The sequence below is a fragment of the Camponotus vicinus genome, unplaced genomic scaffold (assembly GCF_025532165.1).
Source record: "Camponotus vicinus isolate PSW18456_S1 unplaced genomic scaffold, iyCamVici1.0 SCAF_9, whole genome shotgun sequence".
Classification (NCBI taxonomy): Eukaryota; Metazoa; Arthropoda; class Insecta; order Hymenoptera; family Formicidae; genus Camponotus; species Camponotus vicinus.
In genome coordinates this window covers 14,865,583-14,889,938 of record NW_028141981.1, presented here as the reverse complement: position 1 = coordinate 14,889,938, position 24,356 = coordinate 14,865,583, and the positions used below count along the sequence as shown (strand labels likewise).

General features: G+C 39.5%; 1 protein-coding gene and 1 non-coding gene across 5 annotated transcripts in view; both read left to right on the top strand.

Moving 5' to 3' along the window:
- The window catches only part of Osp (myosin phosphatase Rho interacting protein outspread), a 164,107-nt gene that overhangs the window by 103,050 nt on the left and 36,701 nt on the right, over positions 1–24,356 (top strand). The window lies entirely within an intron of this gene.
- On the top strand, positions 8,233–8,427 carry LOC145977575 (U2 spliceosomal RNA). Its single transcript, XR_014440571.1, has one exon. It is a non-coding gene; the product is annotated as a U2 spliceosomal RNA (small nuclear RNA).

Below are 24,356 nucleotides of genomic sequence, written 5' to 3'. Positions count from 1 at the left end.
TTAGTCATTTTTAATTTAATTTTTTTGTCATTTTTTATTTTCTTATTATTATAATATTGATATATATTATAATATTGATATATATTTAAAAATACTAATATTTCAATACATTAAATATAAATATACAAGTAACTTACCTCTGTCTATTCTAAAACAAAATTATTTTAAATTTTTCTCTTGATCTTTATAATTAAAGGAAAGATGAAAAACTTTATTTTAATTTATCTTTCGAATATGCGGAGTAAATTCTATATCAAGTGCGTGGATCGAGTTATTTATTCTAGAATTATTCTTAAAAAAAAAAATCTGTATATGCTAATGATAGTGTGCAATTGCGATAATTCAGCCTGCATAATCAGAGGCCGAACTGTCGAGCTAACCTGCCATCAAGTAGCTCAATGGGCAATCAAAGGTACAAATTGCGTATCGGCGCGCACTGGAGGAGAGCTCTCTTTGTGGAAGACTTAGTTTTTGTGCATCGGCCTACGGTCGATTTTTCATCGGGGCGAAGCGCTCGTAGAGAGAATAACCTCTTACCCTCGAATCTTTTGATCCTCGTTACTACCACCATCATCACCGGTACGCTCAAAGGACGGCAGAGGGGAAGGATTCAGCATCCTCGGTTTCGCGAGGCACCGCGCCAAATTAGCAGCTCCTTTGTGCTGCCATTCGCTCGCTGTCAGCTGATGAATTCAGTTTGCCTTGGCCGCCGCGCAGACAAGTATACAGATACACACGCGCATGTATCTCAGAACTCTCCTCTCCACAAGTCGCATATTTCGATCCTGGGATCTGCTCGTTGTTCCTTCCCGGAAGGCGTCCTTCGGGTGATGTTGGAGCAGCTGGGAAGGGACGGAAAAATGAGGAGCACGCTGAAGAGCAAAGTAATTCGGGCCAATGTTCGCGACGTCAAACCGACCTCACTGACGAGGCTATCTCGACCTTTCTCGCGGATTGTTATTAACCTTTAACGGTCCGATTTTATGCCGTCCGGGTGGCGTTGAGCTCGACACTTTAAATTAATTGCCTTTTGTCACGTAGCGGTAAAAACTGTAGCGATATTACGCTTGTCGTTTTCAGACGCGAGACGACGACTCGACTGAAGAAACGTGGCGAGATTTCTTTTTTTTTTGCCGGAATATCATAAATCTATGCATACTGATATCACGTAGATCAGCTTCGTAATTTTTATGGACTTTCTTCATTTATGCTAATAATTCAACAGCGCATGGAAATAATTGGAAATAAATTTACCGGAATTTCGGAGAATTAGCTTTCTATTAATAAATGTAGAAGACTCGAAAGTTTAGTGGTTAATAACCACGCATATATCTTTTAATCTTGAGAGGAGAAAAATTTAAATCATTTAAATTCTCACTTTACGATATCTAGAGAGTTAAAGTTGCTAAAACGCGTTGAAATATTGAGGAAATATTGTAGGATTTAAAAGAGTCGAGTTTTCTACAAATCTTTGATGCTGAAGATAGCGCAGACTAAACATGACAAGATGTTTACTGAAAGTTGTATATTCCAGAATATCCAACTTTCGTGTTTTGCACAAGATGCAGAAAATAAGACCCGATCTATACATCTAATCAAGGTCATTCATATTTGCCGTTTTTTACTCGATTGATCCCTCGATCATACGTCTGATGCTGTGATTTACAGCCGCCTATTCATCACCTACGAAGATCTGACAGGAATCTTGCTGAAGATTGTATAGAAGCTTCTAATTTTAATACAGAAGCGTTTTTTTCGCCTGGATCCGCAGAACTCGGAGAATTTAATAGATTCTTATCCCGAAAACTTAATTTTTTATTTTCTTTATTTTCTCATTCTCGTTGAATCAATTAACTTTAAGCGAAATCTGTTATAAATGAAAGCATCCACCTTATGATTAAATAAACTATTACTTTTTCGTGATTTAATTTTTGAAATAGATTACCTTGTTTTCTTAGAAAAGGTTCTTATGAATTTAGGGCTGAATATAATTTCTTTTGTAAAAAAGTTGATTAAATTACAAGAGCGGAGGAGATAGACGTTAATTGATTTACATTGGTACATAATCGACTGTTCTAATGAACCGGCCTAAGGGCTGTAAATGAAGGGTATAGAGGGAACATTTGAAACGAGTTGGAACGGCCGTGACTTCTCGCGAGGGAACAAGCCTGTCTGTATGTTAATATCGGCTTTAATCAACACTACCGTGAGCTTAAATTACCGTTCGTTCCAGATTTATTCCGACTCGTGGCGCGATCGTTCGGTTTACGTCGCCCTTCGAGATTCCTCGTAATTTGTGCCAAGAGCTGATCAGTCGCCGTTCGATTAATTGCCACGACTAGGTCGCGCTAAGAATTCCGGGGATTATTAAAACCCCCGCGCGTCCTTTCGCATTATGACTTCTGTCGGTCGTTAAAATCGACCGCGGCCGATTGACTGTAATTATCGGCTCTCTAATCGAAATTGACTCTATGCTCAAATTATCGTTCGCGCACAGACAACATTATTCAGCAGGTATATTCTTCTCCCTCCCCCTTTAAATACGACGCGGGCTGATCGTATCTATCGACGGGGAACGATGATCGTTAGCATTTACATTATATGATTATCGAATTGGAGGAGGCTTAATGTATTCTCACGATTTCTTCGATTATAACGGCGAGACTCGTTCGTTGAGTTATCGTTATTACCGTGGCTCTAAAAATGTTCGCATGTTTAAAAGAACAGTTTGGCTTCCATTTCTTCCTTTTTTTTTACGCCGACCTTTTATTAAATCATATTCGACGGATTTTTCGCGCGATAAGCGTTCGTAGAATACATCCGTGTTTAATGGATTTAATTGGCGATGCCGAGCATTTACGACTCGCGCGATTATTACGCGAGAGGAGAGACCTGATAACGCGCCGCGGCTTGGTAATTGCGGATATTGAAAATACCTCCGTGGCACTTAATCCTCACACATACGAGCGAAACCGTTATAGTCGGATTAGCAGCCCGGTTACGCCATTTTCTCACATCCTCCATTTATACGAGGTATAAATTCTCTATTCATGCGCATCCTCTCTTTCTCTCTCTCTTTCTGTCTCTTCGTTTACACGACGTCAAGAGTTAAGTGCGCAACGAAGTATGCAGAGTCGGCTGGTGATTATGTAATTACGTAATTATGTAACGGACGAGGAGCCCAGAAGAATTTCTCATCGCGCGTCTGCGATTTTAATTACGTTTTCATAACAAAAATAGTACCCTTAAAAAATATTATACTCTTTTTATCAGTATATTATACGTGATAAAAAGTATAAAAGATTTTTTTATTAATATATATTTATATAATGTGCTGTATGCAATATAATAATTATTACTGCTTCATTATAACAATCAAATTTTAATAACGCAGTGATTTGTATCGTGTGCGATATATTGTGTTGTTATACGCGACGTTAGCTCATCGAAGATTAGAATAAAAAACCTCACATCGTGTGCCAATCAGATGAACAATTGGCACAGTGTGACTCTTGTTCTCCTTGTATCTAATTAGATTAGAAGTCGACTACATGTCGTTGTCACTTTGACGACTAATCTGCACTAGTGTTAATCGTGTTAACAAACAGATCTCTTGATCTTCATATTAGAATATCGCATGATCGTGACGGGTGTATTTTTTAATCTTTTCGCTTGTAATTATTCTTTAAATATATAAAAATAAATTTGTCATACTTAGACTTGAAACGCGAAAATTCCTTTTAAATGCGTATACAAGATTAAGAAAATTATTACCTAAAATGAGAATTTTAATTAAATATAATTAAATGTAATTAAATATAATTTTGTATGAAATTCTTTTGACAAAAAATCATTCGCATGGAACGATTGTTTCATACGAAGCAATCCGAGATTACGATATAAGCCAGTAATGTCTATTCTTAGCGTGAGGTTTGAGCTCGCGAGAGATTTGTGCGATATTTCCACACTTCACTTGTGTTACGTCTGTGCCGTCTGCGACCTTTTTGATCATAGAGTGTATTCTATAATCTCCACGCATGCGGCCAGCACTATGGTCCAGCGGCTTCGCACGCATTCGCCTCGCTATGTTGTCGGACTTCATTAAGAGGATCGTATAGCACTCCACCCGAAGAAGGTCGAAAAAGAGAGAACGACGAGGCGGCGCTCGCACGTTTCGTACGTGCAAACGCGCGCGAGGGCAAAAAGAGGGAACGGCAGAGGCTGCAGGAAGTTTACCGGGTGTTGTATATCTTGTCATTCAATATTTTAGCACGTCGGAGGTATTACGCGCAATATTATGTTAACCGGAAAGCTAGCTCGCTCTTCGCGAGTTCCTATTACGCAAAATTATTGTTGCACCAAGCGAACAGAATTTATAGTTTTTTTTATTATTAAAATTTATTTAATTCAGAAATTGGCGGTTCTCGCCTGGAATTTCGATGAATATAAGTGGACTATTTTATACCTTATTTTTTATACCTTATTTTATACCTTAACGTATAGAATCTGGAATATCGTCTTTCTCGTTCACCACGTGTCGAAGAGTGAAGTTTACAGTAAATTTTCGGTGAATAATGGATCGCGCATTGTGTACGTTATACATCTATTGTTCTCGGATTCTGGGTGGTCAGAATTCTTCGGCGAGCTTGAGAAAAATTCTCGCGGACGCGTTACAGGCTTTTTCGTTCGAGCGACGATCGAACGAAACAACAGACCCGAGGTTGAAGTATTTACGGTCTCTTTGAAACAATGCTTACGCGCCGCGTACCATGTTCCTGACGTCGCTCCCTCAACTTTTTCTCGCTACGAGAAGGTGTACGACAGGAAGGAAAAAAAAGGATGGTTTCCGGTTACCATTTGTGGAAAAATATCAACTTTCAACAGGCTTTACCAGCGATATTCGTCGCAAGAATTAGCATTATTATAATCGCAGTTATATATATCTGGATCACTTGGAATGGATCCCACGCGAATAGTTAAGAATGTCGTCATCGAGAAAATTATTGACGTATTTTTTCAAATGCATATTCAATGCACTCGTTGCGAAAGTAACGAGGTTTTTCGGTATCGTTCCATTTCTACGCGTAAGGATGTGGAAAATGCCGGCGAAGCGGCAATAAGGTAAGGCCGTTGGCGGATGGAGCGCCTGGGGAAGAACCAGAAGGCCATTACCTGGTGTACCAACCATTCAACCGACCAAGCCCATTACCATTTATCCTGGCAGCCGCGTGCCGGAATCGGAATTCGTACTTTTGCGGGTCGAGCGTATCACGAGCGAATTTATAATAACAAGGATCTCCTTGTTGCGTAGCCCGTAATCGGCATCCTAGATTGCGGAGGATGCCGATCGTTCGTTGACTGGTTTGGAGATGAATCCTCTCCGGTGAAAGCTGACGGACGGATGGAATCGGAAATGTCTGTCCGTCTTAATTAACCTCGGAGTTGCGAACCGCAAAAGAGAGAGAGTTCGAGAGTTCTAGCCAAACGACAGCGCGCGACTTGATCGAAAATTTCGAAACTAAATGTCACACGATCTTTTCGTGTAAAATTCAAAATAACATTATGCATACATATTTATATAAACTTTCAAAGAGGTGAAATGCAAGAAATCTTTATGCGGGAATTTTATTTAAAATTCACCAATAATGTACTTCCCGATCCGATGGATTGCGATAATTAATCATTAACTTTTTTCAAGCCCATAATGTTTTATCTCGAGATCGAGAAATGGCACGATCGACCGTGACGATCGTCGAGCGTAGCGCTTCCATTGCCAGGACAGGGGCTTCGAATCGCGTCTAATCATTCCGTAAAATTGATAAACGGTACACCGTGATCTATGGTCGCGCGCGATAGCAGGTCACGTCTGGCCAGCAAAGAGCTCGATGGCGACCGAGGCGGATCGGCGCTAGATAATTAGCAATGGGATCCGTTGCTGGGCGGCGATTTCTTACCGCGCTTTTTCTTCCTAGCGGAATTATTCGGCTTGCGATGCGGATAATCGCTGCTCTCCCTCCGATCGTTCGTTCGGTCGATCTTCGAGAGCGGGCAATATTATCGGCAGACACGCCATGAGAAGTAAGAAGGGAAAAGAGAAAGAGAGAAAGAGAAAGGTAGAGAGACTGGGGAAAAAAGGATCGGCGAAGAAAGCCGATGAACGGAATTTATTATGGGGATCGTATGTCCCGTAAGAGCAGCCGTGAAAGTGCACCGCGCCTGCAACCGAGAAAACTGCACCGCGCGGTTCTCTCCTTTACGATTCCACCGCCACTCGACATTCCGGCTCTCTGCTACGCGCATATGATTAGTTAGCGGTAGATCATAGCCGCGTATGAATTATCGGCTAATCGCGCGCCACCACCGGCGAATATCTCTCTTTCATTCTCGTCGAACGACTTTTACGAGACAAGTCTTTGGCGAGTGAAACGGCAATGCGCGAAAGAACGCGGGATTCTCTCACTCTCTCTCCCCCTCTGTCACTGTCTCTGTCTCTCTCTTCATAAGATTCGCGTTCCCGCAATGCAATTACGAAATTACAACCTCGCCGCGAAATGCTTTTGGCCTCTCGAATCGCTCCTGCTCCTGCTCCGCGAAATATTCTATTCGTTTGAAGAGCGAATAGCTAATTGAGGCATTAATTAGTTTGAATTCGAGCGATCGCAATAAAAATGCCTTAATAGAAAGCAGGAAAGAATAAAAAGTCTCTTGGGTTTTTTCAAGTTATGTTGAATATTCGAAAAAAGAAGACCGATACCGTTATATTAAAACGACGGTCTTACATAATATCCAAGTTCGAACGTTATTCCGCGATTTACTCCGACATCACGAACGACACGCTTCTTGCAACTTTCCTATCCGTCGATACGCCTTTACTTATCCTTGCATAGCTATTGCCGCTCATCAACGACGTTTCCGCGATTGCATCCGCAAAAAAATCAGGCGCGATAGATCAGGTGGAATTTACTATCGCAATTATCGTTCGATCATTTCTCGTTGGATTGTCAACGATCGATTGCATATCGAAGATTTTTTTCATTTATCTTTTCTCATTTATCTCGAAATATTCTCCATCCTTCAAAAATAGAGTCCTAAATAAAATCATTGGGCATTCCTTCAATATATTTTTTTATAACATGAAATTTTTGTGTACGACAAATCAATTTCGAACAAAAAAATCTTAATAAAGATACAGTTGTAATAAAAAATATTTAATTTTAATTAAATTTTGCATACAAATCTCTCAGTGATTCATTATTAAATATTGCACGATATTTGCCTTTATTGTTTGCGTTTATTGCTCAAAAGATAATAGTTACTTGTGCTCTGTGTCACTAATTATAATATTTTTCTGTTTTAGGTAAGTTTCTACATACTTGGGTGTTTTTGCTTGGCTTAATAAACGTTGTGCACTCTCGAGAATGAGGTAAGTGCAGTTGCAAATGCGGAGATTCAATTAAAGCGCGCGCGAGCGCGCGCGGTTGCAAAAGTACGCGAAATAATTTGTGTCAAGGCTTAGTTTATTTCGGATTATGCATGATGTAAGGTGACCGACTTTTGAAAGAAGAAAAAGATTTCAAAAAAAGTCTGTTATGTTTAACATATATCAAAATTATAGGATACGCAGAAATAAAATGATGAAAAAAAGGAGACAAAACTCAAGATATTCAAGATATTTAAGGCGAGACGTATCTCAAGTAACGTTAATATCTTTGCGAAAGTAAATAATAATACGATAAACAACAGCGGACTATTCCAAGTACATGTATCACAATGCGATGACCTAATCGACGTAATTAGAACACGCGCTGAGACTCGAGTCTAACGGATTCTAGCGAATTTATAAATAGGCTTTGTCAGTGACATTTAAGATTAAGAATGTTTGTCGAATGCGCCACTGTGCGGTTACTAGGAATCATGAATTATGCATATTTTTGTAAATTACAATCAGGGCCGCACTCATTATGCGACACCTGCTTCAACCGCAGAAGCGATTTTCTAGCGCGCGCGATCGATTCCTGAAACGTCATTATACGCGCGGCATTCCTTTCGAGCTCTAGTCACGTGCTCTAACACGAGGAAGCAGGTATCGCATTTCACGATGATAGAGAGGATCGATTCGACTGCTTTCGTTAGTTCCTTGGCCCACCGCTATGCGGCGTTTAAACTGATCTACAACTCGTATTTAAATTTATCCAGAGAGTGTATATAAGGCGTGCGAAAGAAGCCAGCAGTATCGCTTCTCGGCTCTCTTGAGCTAAGATCAAAAGTGTAGTATCTGTTCTTATCAGCTTAATATCTGATACAATCCCCATAGGGGATTCAGAATATTAAACTGCTTTTTGAAACCAGGCGGATTTGTGGAGCTTGCTCCGACTCTGCCACGGGTCGACCCGGCGTTGCAGTATAGCTGGGACCGGCCTAATAAATTATTCTAAAAATAAAAAATTTCTTTTCCAGAAAAATTACACGTTTTCTCTAGGCGGACTTGTATTAGGCTACACGTGTGTTTCTCGAGAGAAATTATTTTCTAAAATAATTTGTGTTGTATATGTATTTCTCGAGAAAAATTATTTTCTAAAACCATTTGTGTTAGGCTTATATATATGTTTTTTAAGAAAAATTACGCGTTTTCTCTAGACCGACTTGTATTAAGCTATACATGTGTTTTTCGAGAGAAATTATTTTCTAAAATAACTTGTGTTAAACTATACGTTTCTCGAGAAAAATTATTTATTCTCTAAAACAACTTTTGTTAGGCTTATATATGTTTTTCGAGAAAAATTACGCGTTTTCTCTAGACCGACTTTTATTAGGCTATACATGTTTTTCGAGAAAAATTATTTTCTAAAATAACTTGTGTTAGACTATACGTTTCTCGAGAAAAATTATTCTCTAAAACAACTTGTGTTAGGCTTATATATATGTTTTTCGAAAAAATTATTTATTCTCTAAAACAACTTCTGTTACATATGTATATATCCCAACACAAGTTGTTTAAGAGAATAAATAATTTCTCTGGAAAAAATATATATTTAAGTCTAACACAAATTGTTTTAGAGAAAAAGTAGAGATAATTAAAGATATAATTTTTTATTTTTATAATAATTTATTAAATTAGTTTTAAATTTTACTGCAACGTCAAGTCGATTCATGACAGAGACGAAACAAGCTCCACAAATCCTTTTCAAAAATCAGTTTAATATTCTAAATATATACGTAGGTTTATTATATGTATCTCTCTCGAGTTCAGAAGAGATGCCCATCGTCTTCGATACTTTTCGGCACGTCGCCTTGCGGTCGCCATTGTAGATCAATCAGGCATGCTTTTTCTCTGCATCTTTATTTTTGCAATCTCAACGGATCCGAAGTACATGATCGACACGAGCGCAAAAAGCGTCCCTTATATACCGCAATCTCACTAAAAAAGAGACGTTTTCAACCGCTAAAACACACTTCCGAGCGGTAAAACATTTTTATAGTTCAGTCTAGTTATTTTCACTCGCGAAAAATCGCAGAGTATATAAATTGGAAGATCTCAATGCCAAGCGATAAACTAAAAATTTTTCATTACAACTGTTTTATCTTTTTTGATCTCTAAATGTTATAAAATAATGCTAAATGTTTACAACTAATACATTTCAAACAATTTAATGGGACAGAAGTTTAATTTTTCTTTCTATTATTAATCAAGATGTAAATGCACTTTAAAAATATCTTCAATTATTCTCATCTATTAATTTTCTTAATATCCAATGATTGTAAATGTGCATTTACATGGTTATAAATTTACACTTTTTCCGATCTGATTTTTGAAACTGATTTTTGAAAATAATGTTTACTAATATAATCATAATCGAGGTGTATAGTAAGGGATATCTGTAAGTATTTAAACTTCATCACGTGCGTTATTATATCATTGTAATCTCGACTCGACACGTGAATACGCGTCGTCGTGATTGTCTCGCGAGCGGAACGAATTCAATATCGAGACCCCGTCCTTAATGATAATCGGTAACTATGAGGAATGATCCCCCGGGTACGACTCCATTACGGAAATTAATCGCTCCGCCGGAGCGAACGGTGCAAATCGTTTCAGTAATCAGTAATCACGGAGATGTGCAGCCGTTGCTCGTCCTCTCTTTACGAGGCCTTCGTTCCCTCTTCCCTCTTTCGTTTCTTCCCCCCTTTCCCGCCCCTCCTCCCTCCGGATACGAAGCGATTCTTCGCTCTCCCTTTCGTTCTCTCTTCGAGAGAGAATACGCGTGTAGATCAGTGCCTCCCAACCTTTTTGCACACGAGATTTTCTTACGGGTGGTCTCCCTTGCGGAAGCGCATCCTGACACGTGACCCGCCACGTCGGATCATGTGCAAGCGCGATTTTTATCGTTGCTGACTTTTGACTTGTATAAATCTGAAATATGCTCCTCGGATCTGCTTAAATTTGCCCGTAATATTCCGCTGCTGTTGCTAATATAGGACAAGTAGCAACTGCTCCAATCGGAATAATTTTTTTATTTCTTTGAATATTAAATGATTATTAAATTATTTAATTTAAAAAGCCGCAATGTTCTCTTCTTGAATTTCAATATTTGCAAATAATTTATTATATATTTAGTAATGAAAACGAAATAAAAACAGAGACGGAAAATTCATTAACGTCGTCGTGCAAAAAAATTCGTTGGGAAACGCTGCTAAATTTGTTCTCGTGTTTGATTCGCGTTCTAACATTACAATCGTCGGCGATGCTTTAACGACACTCTAACGATGCTTTAACGCACCGTATTTCCGACCGTTCTCGGGGGAGGGAAATATCTATTACTCACCTTAATAGTCGGCTTCTCTTGAAATATTATGAGCGCGATTATTATGATGTATTCTATTCGCATATCATTTTATCGGAACGCGGCACGCACGCCTGATGCATACAAGTGGGAATTTTACAGGTGATACGGAAATTAATTGGTTGGTTAATGAGTCGATAGTTCGTTACGAGGGGACATAATCACGCGGCGCGACATAAAATTAATCGAACGGCGGTAAAAACGCGATCCAGCAGCGATGCACATCGAGACGGTAAATATGAAAAACGGGAGGTAGGGAGGGAAGGGGAAAAACGAGCGGGAAAAACGCGCGGAATGAGATTAACGAAGATCACGAGAAGAAGGACGGGAAGAACATAACTAAGTTAAATCAAGTCGCAGGTTTAATTTAACGTTATATGACTCGCTATTCATTCCGTCTCCTATCCCGTCGATAGTCCATTATGAGTCAAATGCTCGACTATCCTTTTTATAGATGATAAAGTTAAAATTATATTCAGCGCTCATATATACATACAAGCATCCTCATAAACGTTATAGAATGCTTTATGACGTCCAACGATCATACGCGAGTATAATTTCTATAGCTCTGTATCTTTCTTCATATTTTTAGCGAACTGCAGTGTCAGGAAGCATACTTAATATTTAATGAAAATGCTAGTTGAGCGTAGAGATTAATTAATTAATTATTATTTCTCATGTAATCCCACTTAATTTATTCACAGTCAAGGTCGCGTATTCGAGGCTCGCGAACGCTAACGATTATTAGCACGCAAGATGAAATTTCTTGTCGTTTTATATTGTACAACTTTTTGTCCCTGCTCTGTTTTCTTTTTTTTTTTTCATTTTCAAGCGTGATTGACCTCGTCCAGCTCAATGTACACTAATTAGTGCGTTCGCTGCGTCGCGATATTTTACTGTCCGGCACTTAATATCTCGTTTGCCAGTCATTCAGCAACGGCGGTATATCTGGATCGCTCGTATCATCTTGAAACCATATTTTTGTGCATTGCACTTCCAGCAATTATGACGAAAAATTACATTATAATAACTTTTAACGCAAGCTTATTAATCTCCTCTTGTAATATCTTTTCCCTTTTTGTATGAGTATTTTCATACACACATACACATCTATGAATTGTGTTTAAAATTATCTTTATATATTTAAAAAAAATTTATTTTATATTAATTAATTACAATAAAAAACTATTCATTTAACAATAAAATGCACATTATTAAATATTGAAAAAGAGTTTTATGATACAATTTTGATAAACAAGACTTTAATGTATAATTTTTATTTATTTTTTTAAACAGAACTGTGTGTTCCTCTCTCTCTAAATAATATCTATTTTAACGATGTGCAAATGTATGCGTATATCTAATTAAATTTCATTCTTGGTATTTACAAAAGTCGTCGTTTATTATATTTTTCGCGATTTCGCTCGCGCGCATCGATCTTGGCACGCAATCTTTTCTTTATTATTTAATTTATCGCTAATCAAGTGTTCTTCAAGCGGAAAATAGAAGGCGCTGCCTGAAAACGAGAACGTTTATCCATCGCGTGGAAGGGCACTCTCTCGCGTGTTCGTGTTAACCCTTTAATTGATTGCCCGAGGCGAGCCCTGTCTGCCCGGCGGCTGCGAAAAGCCTCGATTCATTCTTGTTTTCTTTTACGACGCAAGTAGTAATTTCTGATTAAATGAAATTGTTTTTTTACGTAATATATATCACGTATGTTTGTATTTCAAAAAATATTCTCATATTATTATTATACAATATTTTCACGATGACTTAAGAATTTAATTAATTTAATTAAAGTAATCATAAAAATATAACAATTATCGATACTTGTGAGGTTTTTGCAAAATTCAGTAATATTCGCAATTTTCTGTCATGAAGCGGTTCTATCATGCATTTGTCATCTTTAAATCGCTTTATGTCTCCGCTTATGATACATTCCGTCAGTTTTCCTTGCGACTCAACATGATACCGGTTTGAGGTCTTGCACGAGATATTCGTGATTCTCAAGCCAACTTTCTCGCGCGAAAATGGAGATGCGATTTCGCTTAAAGAGGAGTGCGTGAGTAAATTGTTCGATCGGACAGCTATCGTCGACTGAAAGAGAAGAAAGTTTCCGATTGACTAAGTACGGCTATACGATTGAAGTCGGCCACCGAGGTTGCGCGTTCTATGATCGGTGGTGGAGTCGCTTAGCGAGAGGTAAAAGAGTCGACAAGCCGACGAGTCTTCGCGCGAAGTGACAGGGTCCGCTGGACCGGAAAATTCTTCAACAACGAAGAATGTAGAATAGAGAACTTCAACATGCCGTGAACATTCCGCTTAATCTTTCGCGCGAATTGTCTCGCTTGTAATCGTTGACAAGCTGGCAAGATTGAGCAGACACTGCAAAGTCGATCATGTTATTTGATAAAATTTAAAAATTTTTTATTGCAGAAAATTTAATTTATCTTCTTTTTTTCTCCTTTTATAAAAGCAAAAAGTAGATGAAACAATTTTGTTTCCTAAAAAATCAAAGAAATAATAATTAAAATATATATCGCATACATATAAGATGCTACTTTTTTCTGTTATTCTAACAATAATATTCGCTGATGCAAAGTATGTATCTTCTTCTTTGGATCATCCTTCGCTTTGCTGGCGGCGTTCGTTCGCGATCATGTCCCACTTATGAAAGCCAAGCCGCAGAATCAGTGCAGTCAATTCTTTAGATACGAAATTGTCGGTATCTCGCGAATCTCACCCGTAGAAGAAGATTCGACCGATTGAAAGGAATTGTTTCTTGACAAATGAGAATAAAATCGCGAACGAAGCGGTCGATTTCTCTCTCTTCCTCTGCCTTTCTCTCTCTCTTTTTTTCTCTTGACGATCTGGAAGGAAGGAAGAGTTCCTTCGCTTCCAGACTCGCGTTCGCGAGAAATCCTTTCCTTCCTTCGGCTTCTTCTGGCCGTTGTTGCTCGCTCTTGCAGCGACAGGATAAGTAAGGGTAACTACGTCTCAATAGCCTCCATCGTGGTAAACCGAGGAGCATGACTCCTAATATGGAATTGCTTCCAACAACCACCACCACCATCATCACTATCAGCAACAGCACCCAAGCGAACGAAGAAGAACGGCAATAGGGGCGAGGATCGGGAGGAGAAGGCAAAGCGAAGGGAGAGATGCTAGAGAGAGAAGGGCAAAGAGTACTGTAAATTATTATTGCCGCTAGTTTTCTTGCTCGGGAAGCGCTGGATAGTCTGCCTACTGCCACGTCGTACGCGTTACTGCGCTACTTATTCTCGTATCTACCTACCCGCGGCAAGAGTCTTCCTCTTTCTCGTCCTCTTCATCTTTTTCCCTTCGTATTCTCTCTTCGTCGTCCTCGACAAAGTTCCGCAGCAACCTCGTTGCTGTTCGCGACCGGCGATCGTTCTTCTTTCTGCCTACGATTGTTCCGGTTTGTCGGAGAAGTTGTTGAGAAGTACGTTCGATAAGAAACGAGAGTCTCTTGGATGGTCATTGCGCTCGCGGGACCAAGTCTTTTTTATTCAATTTCGCAACTCACTCTCTTGCACGGCTGTCTTCACCTGTCAATAGTTATGGAAGTTTATTAGGACTAACATCGCTACACGAATTGATTTATTCGTCATCTCAATCAAATCGAAAACTGACTCACTTGCTTTTATTCTTTCGTTGGACAGACGTCGAACAAGTGTTTTTCAAATGTCTGTTTAGCAAAATATTAAATATTTAAATATTAAATATTAAATATTTAAATATTAAATATTTTCAAAGAAAGAAAATTAGACATTACTTTGTCAATTTTCATCTAATGACACATGTGTGAAAAACAATAAAATGCATGTAAAATAATACTAGAAAGCTAAGTATTTTATTTTTATGTTATATTTGCATTTATTAAAGATAGCGCATTTATTAAAGAGTGGCTTTTTTCTATTTTATGAAGAGAACTGCTTTTATATACTCTTTGTCTTTTGTAGAACTATGTCATGATTTCATTACTTATACAGTAACGTAACAATGTCAAGAACATTCTTACGATAGGACAAGTCCGCGACCTGTCTTCGTATTTGCTCTCGAGGCAAATATTTTACCGCTCCTTCTCGCGGTTCGTCAAACCATTGTTCTCGTGTTTGCGAGGAGAAAGTTTGGTGCGCGAGATGACGAGGAATCTCTTACATTCGGTACTGTAGTCATTAATCTTCGGCCAAAGGAACGTTCTTGCCGACTTGTCGCCTAATCGAACCTCCACAGTGTCTGACGTTGCCGTCAATACACGAAAGATAGCAGAATTTATCGGCCAACCATCGAAAGTTGCTAGGCGTCGCTGTAGCTATCGAAAAGCGGAGATCATGACAGAGTAAAAGGCACGATTACAACACCTCCACGACGATCGTTATCTTTAAGTGGCGAGGGAGCCCATTCATGAGAGTGTGGATTTGCCGTAAACCGCCGTGAAACACAAGTTTCATTCTCCAGTGAATGACAACATATAGAGAATGCCCATTATAGAAAAGAAAATTCATTCAATATACGAGAGAGATCAAAAATATTATCTGGATATATAGGAACATTCTGCGCGTTCTTTTCTATTTAATTTTAGGTGAATTAATCTGAAATTCAATTTTAAAAATACATCTCGAGAGAATATTTATATAAAAAAAGAGAATATTTATATAAAAAATCTTGAGTATAAAAAGATGAAAAGATTAAGGAATTATTTTTGACAATTTTAGAAAAATATAAATTTTTTGTCTGAGTGGAAAATATAATTTTTTACTCAAAACTATAATTATATATTGCTACGAAACTGACCGGTTTGCAGTTTCACTTGTATCTCGCAGGAATTTCAGTGCATACGACACCCACTTACAACCAGAGGCGTTTTCGCGAACCGCGGCATGCGAGGTAAGATTAGTCATGCGGTCTAGAAATAATACCTGGAACGATAATTACTTTAATTGATGATAGATTCGTGTTGCTTTGGTTGGTCTACGAGCTGGTGTGGCAGTTGTAGCATTTTTTCGCCTTTATAGCGCACTCGCGCAGCGACAAAAATAAAATTGCGGAATTCCGCGTGTTACGGTAGCGATTATGAAGAATGTCGTTCACTTCAGGTATCTCATGCGAGATATCAAAGCGGTGATTGTTTGCACCTGCACCGCGGAGAAAGGTGATTGCGACTGGTATTTATTAATGATACGACAAGGCGTATATACTTAGCCAAAATTACCTTACGAGATTTTTTATACATTTTGATTTCTCTCTTGCAACGTTATTGTAAGGACGCACATTTGCTTTGAATAATTATTTTTAAGTATACCCTTTTCATCCTTCTATCCGCTCGACATACTTTGGTTAATGTGAATTTCAGAGAACTAATGTGTGCGTAATATGCATGTAGGCGTATAAGTTCGCGAACATTATTAATTTCATTGGATGGTCATATTTAGCTAATCTTCATTACGACGCTTACGTAACTCCAACTACCTTTTATTGTGCCTTACCATTGGTATCTGCTCTCACTGATATGTGCCTTACGCCCACTTATCTGCTCATTTTGCCGTTATCGCCTTTCACCTTCTCTCCTTTACGCAGTCGTCGCCGCACGCTTCATCAATCCCCGCTCGTTTTCGCGCCGTAGCACGAATCGGTTAAATAGCAGTCCATTTATATTTCATTCAATTTTTTTATATTCTCGTATCGCTGACAGCCGTTTCAGGCGATATCGTAATCATGAAGATGTTGTTCAAGTCACTTAACGTTTTGCTACGCGTACTTCATGCGGCCTGTTTGTAATTTCACCTCGAGATTGGTCAGAGAATGAGAAATAATATCTTATTAAAATTATATAACTAAAGAAAATAATAATTATACGTGCAAAAAGAAGAAGACAGAAGTTGTATTCCGCGTAACGTGTCACGTTTCATAACATTTCAAGTAAATAATTTGCCTGCTTAATTGAATTAAATCACATGCAGTTATATCTCTAATCGTATAGATATAAAGTATCTATTTTGTCTAGCTAATCAGAATATTATTTAAACAAAGATATGTACACGTTTCGACATAAGCAATCTCGTAAGAAAGGAACTTAGGATAATTGCAGAGATTCTCTTTCATAATTATATAATTACAATGAAAAAGTATAAAGAATTATAACTCTAGAGTCGTCAATTTTTTAATTGGTTTAATTGGTTTTTAACAAAACCAATCATCTTATTGATCTCGTGTATCGCCCATTTACCAGCTATTCAAAGACCCAACTCTAATAAGGATCACTCGCAGAATAAGTGTTAGTCAGCGGGTCGTAAATTCGCCGAGCAACGCGAATCGTGTAATTGACAATCGGTCAGTAAATAGCGTCTTTTTGTACCGAGAGGAATTGCCTGCTCGTCGACGTTCGAGGACGATTTATCCGAACCCCGGCGACGAGAGCACCTGCAGCAAGGACTTTCCTCTCCGCCATCGCTAGGTCGTGACACGCGAGGAGTCCTCCGTTTTCACCATTACGCAATCAAAGATGATCGTTACCGACCTCCTCGAGGTAGCTCCGTCTAAAGCGGCGCGGCATCTTCTCTTCCTGGCCGACCCGGCCGATCAGCATCGGAGCAAATGTCGTGCGAATCGCGCCGCGCGTGTTTTCATCCTCCTCTTACGTAGCCCGCCGCGTTGCGTCATCTTACGCTCGTAATCGTCGACTGGGAAATCAGATCGGAAATATTGAATCGGTCGTTATTAGCGCTAATGATCGCGGCGATCATTATACAATCGCGTTTCCTGGGAAACGGTGCGCGTAGGGACGATTAAAAATCTCACTTTGTCTCGCGCATTTTATTCGCATTATCGTTTAGTTTAGCAACGGCACAACCGGTTTATATAACGCAAGCGGGAGGGAATTAAAAATTTTCTTCAAACAACTCGACACATTTCCTCGGACAGTCCGCCGTCGTGATGAGATTAAACTCAGATTGCAGCGCCTGGAGGTAATATTCGTTGATTAACCCGGCCACAATGAAGCGTCTCGTTGCGAAACTCCGATATTAGCTCGCGATAAAAATTACGGCCTAATACGTGCGCGCACTTTCTAATAGCGGGGCCTTTGTAAACCGGCACGTTGGGCCGATCGCGCGAGTGACAAGTGAGGATAGGGTTAAATGTGAACGGCATTATATCCCCCTCGGCCTTGGTGTATCCGCGATTAGGAAGAGCGCGAGCCGCGTAAGGTGAAGATCGCTTGTCATTAAGATTGATGATGTTTCGCGCGTAATTTGAGAGATTAAAAAAAAAAACAGTTACGTTCGCTCGCGCGCGACGTAACTGTTCGTAACGTCTAAATGTTCTCTCGCGCGTAGCAATTACAGAAAACTCGTTACTGCAAATTGCGTGAAAATTGAAATTAATGAATTTTTATTCGAAACGGGATGAGCGCGTTTTTGCAAAATTATTTGCATAACGGTATCGTCAATTTTCATCGTCTTTGGTATAAGTAAAGGATCCTTTTGTATCTATCGAGAACGCCTTTCGTCTTTATATTAACGCATTTTCCAATTGACGCGGCGTGAAATTCAGTCCGGGCGTGAAATTATCGAAAGGTGAAATCTCGAACGCTCTGCTTTTATTATTATTCTCTCTCAATGCTCGACCTTTATAGCGGAATCGCCATCGCGTTGGACAAATGTGGCATTTTTTTTATCGCCCTCGGAAATCGCTCGGGGTGTGTCTGCGAGATCTCGCGACCGCTTTTGATTCGCGTCGCGTTATTGTACATAAATCGTGAGGGGAATAACTTGGCGAGAGAGAAGCACAGCCGAGTCGTCGACCGCGTCTGCTTTTGCGCGATGCTTTTCTCGAGCGTGCGAGAATGGGAATGCGAAGAGCTTCTCCTCTCCGGGCGAGAGGAAAGAAAGCGAGAAAGAAAGGTACATAGAGGTGGCGCGGGAAAGAAAAAAAAATGCGAGAGGGAAGAAGAGGAGCCCCGGAGCGGAGAGGGAAGGCGTGACAACGGCTGCACTTAGCATAACAATATTTACTACTAGAAGAAACTTAAGAGAGACTTGAATATTCTATGCAGTGGCCTCGCCCAGGCCTTGCACAACCGCTCTCTCGCTCACGCTCGACTCCTCGGCTGTATAATTATGCACGGGGATGGGACAGCACGTGAGTGTCCTGCGTGTACGTATCTGCGTGCGCAGACTTCAACTCGTCGGAAAGAATGCGCTGGATTGAAGCTAATACGTGCTCTCGAGACAACGTGATTTTCACCTTCAACTTGCGCCATAATACCCAGAGCCGTTGATCTCCCAGCGCCAGCGTCAACTTTGGATTTAAGTAATTACACGAGCACACGTCACATTTCCCGACTGCCGGTGAATCAGGCGTCCCTTTATGCGAATTTTTGCACGGGATCTCGACGTGACGTTTAAAATGAATTATTGAATTATTCGAAAAATTTTTCAAAAAATTCTTTAATTATTTATAAAAGTTGGACATTGTTTGACAAGCGAGTGTTCTTATTTAAGGGCGTTTTTAGAAAACTTTAATAAATAAAATAACTTTAATAAATAAAAAAATTAAAATGCAATATTTTATAAAATAAAATATGTTCTTCTCTATTTTTTTTTGTAGAAGATTGAGCAGTTTCATCGCGTTAAAGTGCAATTCAAAAAAGGGAGCAGTGGAACTGGAAAATTATCCTAGAAACGTCTGTAAACTCTCGCGACGATAGAACAAGAGATACGCGGCTCCGACAAAGCGGCAAAATTTCGCGTCTCAAACCGCATCTCGCGAATACGGGACAATTGAGTGAAAGGCGAATTGTGGTCGCGGTATCATCAGCGTGTTTGCGCTTGTCGTGCACGATATCGCGCTAAGAACATCGTCGACGAGGCGACGGAGAGAATAGGAAATTGAAAAGCGTTATCTAGGAAAGCGGCGACGAGAGAGAGAGATCGAGTTATAGTCGGAATGAGAAGAGAGAGGAGAGGACATTTGCACGTTTCGTCGCACGACAGTTCGCGCTTGGTACTTATCTAGATATTTGGTGAGTGAAAGTTTCGCGGCTACGATCCCGAGGCGACCGCTACTGCGTCGTAATCACCATTGAAAAAGTTGTACGCGTGCAAAAACACGCCGCAAACGTAAAAAAGCGTTTTGTGTGCGTGCTCGAGTGAGCAAATTTTTTCTCTTTTTTTTTTGGATTTTATAATAATTATTTTTGAATTTATATATCTCGTCCCGAGTATCTCTTTTAGAAATCTTCATCGAATTATCGTAATTAAAAAAAAATCTCGACTTATCTCTGATAACAATAAACTGACGTGAAATAACATACGAATTAACGACGACATGATTGACGATTTCTCGAAACTTTCCTTGCGGAGGTCTCAATCCCGAGTTGGACAAACATACACTTTCATTAAGCGAAAGTAGCGAAGGGGTTAAGTATCGACTTGCCGTGCACCATCATACAACCGGTGATTGACCTCTCTATTCTCTCCAGACGAGCGGAATACGCGGTTAAAGGATGATCGTCGTTACGTCATGTTACATGTTATGCGGTTTGCTTTAACGCGTCTCTCTGGCATTTATTTTATCCGCGTTTAAAACGCGCAATTGCGATCCGCTAATCGCGGTATCTGTCCAAGCAAACGTAACGCTGGGATTTATAGCGGAAAGCAGCTGAGAGAGCGAATAGACTAATCTCCGCGGTCGTAACGTTCACACCACTTCTCCCTCTTTTTCGCTCTTGTCGAGTTCATTGACGGGAATTGAAATGAATTTCAGAGCGATAAAGCGACAGACCGCTAATTATCAACGCGCATAATCGTAATTTACATCGTCAACATCGTAAATCGACATTATCCCGCGCACTTTACTTTCCTCTTAGAAACTTCACTTTCGATCCATCACAAACCCGTTGTTGGCGTTTCGATCACACCCAGAATTTTTAAATAATTCCCTCAATTTTGATGAATGATTATTATTGTGTGTTTTTACCTGTATAATTTAGCGCGATGCAATCCTCGCATCTATCACTATTACAGATTTGTAAAACGTGGGAGAGAATAAATTATTAGTACAATCATTAGCAATAAATAAGGCAAATAATCGGAGCTGATCGTAAGCGGAACGTTTCGATAGCGAGACTTTATGTATGAGATTGCACGGCCGTGTAATAAACTCGTTTACATATCGCACATGAAATATCGCATTTTCGCAAGTGACGTCTAACGTATACTGTTTATTATCAGTGTCGTCGATATACTACCATTTGTTATCTATCATTTATTATCATTACAAAGAAACGACAACTCCCACCATTTATATTCCTAGCGTTCAAGTTGCATAAGCAACAAGGAGCAGACATTATCAATCGTTATCACGCGGAGGTATTTGCATATCGAGTTTACATTTCGATTACCGAGATATTCGCCCCTGGCTATCGTCCGCTATCGCGCGATCGCGTCAGCGAACGTGTGTCCGGGAGCGTTAATTATACCTTGTACGGGGGGATCGCGACGGCAGGTTCTTGCCGAAACCCGGAAAATCGGGTCGCCGGTTCTAATGCTCGGCTTCCGGCCCGATCAAGCGTACAATCAGGCTCGCGACGACGCGAATTCCAGCGGGACTCGATTGCTGGCCGCGGGCCACGAGTCGCTTTCTCTCGCCGCCGCCGTCTCGTTTGCCGGCTCTCGCCTTATCTAACGCGCGACGCTTTACGATCCTTCATTATCGGAGCACAAATTATAATCCGCAAATAACGTTTGGCGTTTATAGTACCGGTACGCACGCACATGAGCGAGCCGAGACGATCGTCTCTTCGTGAACGCGAACACAATGCACGCCGTCCCACGCTGGCGTGCGCGCTCTTTAAACACGTGTCCGCAGAAACGATCGTGTATAACGTGTCTGAGGAATCTAATTTATTGGCACGACGCTCGCGCTCTTACCCGGTGTGCGAGAGAGAGAGAGAGCGAGAGATGGAGCGGGAGAGAGGAACGAAAGCGATGGCGAGAGAGAAAAAGAGTGAGAGGAGAGAAGGAAAGGGGGTTGCGCAGAAAGAAAGAGAGAGAACGCCTAGACAATCGACGAGAAATTTAAGTACCGGCCGCGGTTTCGTGGGCGTAATTGCCGCGACATGCACCGGGCACGATTGCGAATCGACAGGCCGTTCCTCGAGAATGCGCCCGCGGGTTTGTTTCTGCGGGACCGAGAGTTCTTTATTAACACGTTACGCGAATTTCTCTCGATTAACCCCGCGAAAGTTCAGATAAAGATCATCTAATAGATTTATTCGTTCGCGGCGAGAAGGGAGCGTTGGAAATTTCGCGTTTAAAGTATCTCCGCATACGAGCAGTATTTCCAATGTCTTATTAACGTGCGCATTTAAAATACACTGATATTTTATATGATTAAACACACGGAGAAAATTAAATATTATTCATATACGTATAAAATAATTTATACGTCGCCTGATGCGAAAAATATAAGGAAAGAAGAAAGTCACGTCGCACTCGGCGACGTTTATATATTGTCCCTTCGACGATAATTCGTGACAATTTAGTCGGAAAAAAAATGCATGTCCCCGCCGACGCATTTGCAATTCAGATGCAGCGCGAATCCGAATATGCTAAGGACGTCGCAGCGGTGGGTATTATGTCTCCCCCGATGAAAATTATAGATAGCGAAATTCATTAGGCACAATGATCAACCGGTCCTGACGCGATCTTCCGGCCAGTCAGTTGGATCGTGAAATTTTAATTGACCTGCTTTAAACGTCGCACGATTATATCGCTGATAGTGTGTCATTTTTCTGATCGCGAAGGCCTCTTATGATTATCGACATTGGAAATGAAATATCAGTGCCTGACACGATTCAAAAATATGACATGTACTTTAATATCTTTTAATATCGTGTCATGTACAATTTTATTATGCGCTGAGAAAGACCACCGGTTCGTAAATAATTTATGAAGTATTAATGATCGAAACACTCGCTGAAATTTATTCACGTTCCCATCCTTCCACGTTGCTCAGGGATAAATATCCGAGTGAAAGACGCTAATGGGATTCGAAATATTCATCAATTAAATATTCTATTTCAGATGAAAGCTTGTCGAATTTTGCAAATTATACGTCACGGGAATTATACTTTGGAATTTCTAGCATACTATTTTCGATTCGATGACACGTCGTGCGTTTTACAAATTAGATTTTACGTGTACTCTTCGTGAGAGAGCAGCTTGAAGGAACAATGCACGGCCCACGCTGTTTCTGACACGCGATCTCTAAACATGTCGTTGCTCTTGTAAAAGTCCTCGATGAATTCAAGTATATATGACATCGAATAATTCTCCGTGTGTTTAAAATTTTACTTCATCCTACGGACCATCCATATATCGCATCTCGTTTCTATTGTGTTTTGTGATCGTGTAAAATTCTTAGCTAAAAATCTAAACAATTTATTTTTTACATATAAAATGAAATTATAATATTATATGAGATATATTGTATATGAAAGATATATATATATTTTTTAATTTATTGATATTTTTCTTAGGTACAATATATTTGAGATTAACATCTCTAGTAAATTAATGAGAGAAGCTTTATCTTATATTTATGACATACAATTATAAGAAATATTAAAGATGAGTAGTGTGCAATAATAGAACTCAATTTTTTATCACTAAATCATTTGAAAATTGTATATACGTACCTGTACATTGTGCAAAATAATTATAAATGTTAAAAGTTTTGATAAACGAATTACTCATTCTTATATTTTATTACTAAAAACATATATAATCGCTCTTTCATCCAACTCTCCAATCCAACTCTTTTTTTTTCGTGTTACATGAGAAGAAATTATAAGGTCCGACGATTTCTATCTCGAAGGGGAAGACGATCGCGGTGGGAAACGGCTCTTATGTAATCGCAATTTGTTTGCGGAAACATCGCACATTATCGCGGATGTAATTAGCGCCAACAGTGTAATTAAATCTGCTGTCGTTGAGGCGCCAGCGTGATACCGCATTCGCTTAAAGCGCGTTTGAACTTCCCGACGATTAGTAATTTAAGTAACATTGCGCCCAATGTCTCGGAGAGTGACGTCTCTTTCCTGTCGTAAAACGAGCAGCAGGGTTCCGTCTCGGATTTTCACCGTAATCGCTTTTCCGTCGTTAGTACAACATTAGAATCTGCCGTAAAAGTCGGAAAACGTCGTTTAATTTTATCGAACAAGATATCAACGATGAAAGATAAACTGTAGAATCTTTAGATGGTCTTTTCTACAAGTGTTATTTATTTCTTGTCTAATTCCTTTAATTTTCTTTCATGTATTTATTTTATGCAATATTTTATATTATTAAATATTTATTAAATATTTATATTTTTCTCGCAATATTATTTTTTTTTTAAGATAACATTTTTTTTATTCTTCAAAAAATTAGCGACAATTATATAGTAATGTCCATTATCTCATTCTATTATATAGTAATGCCATTATCT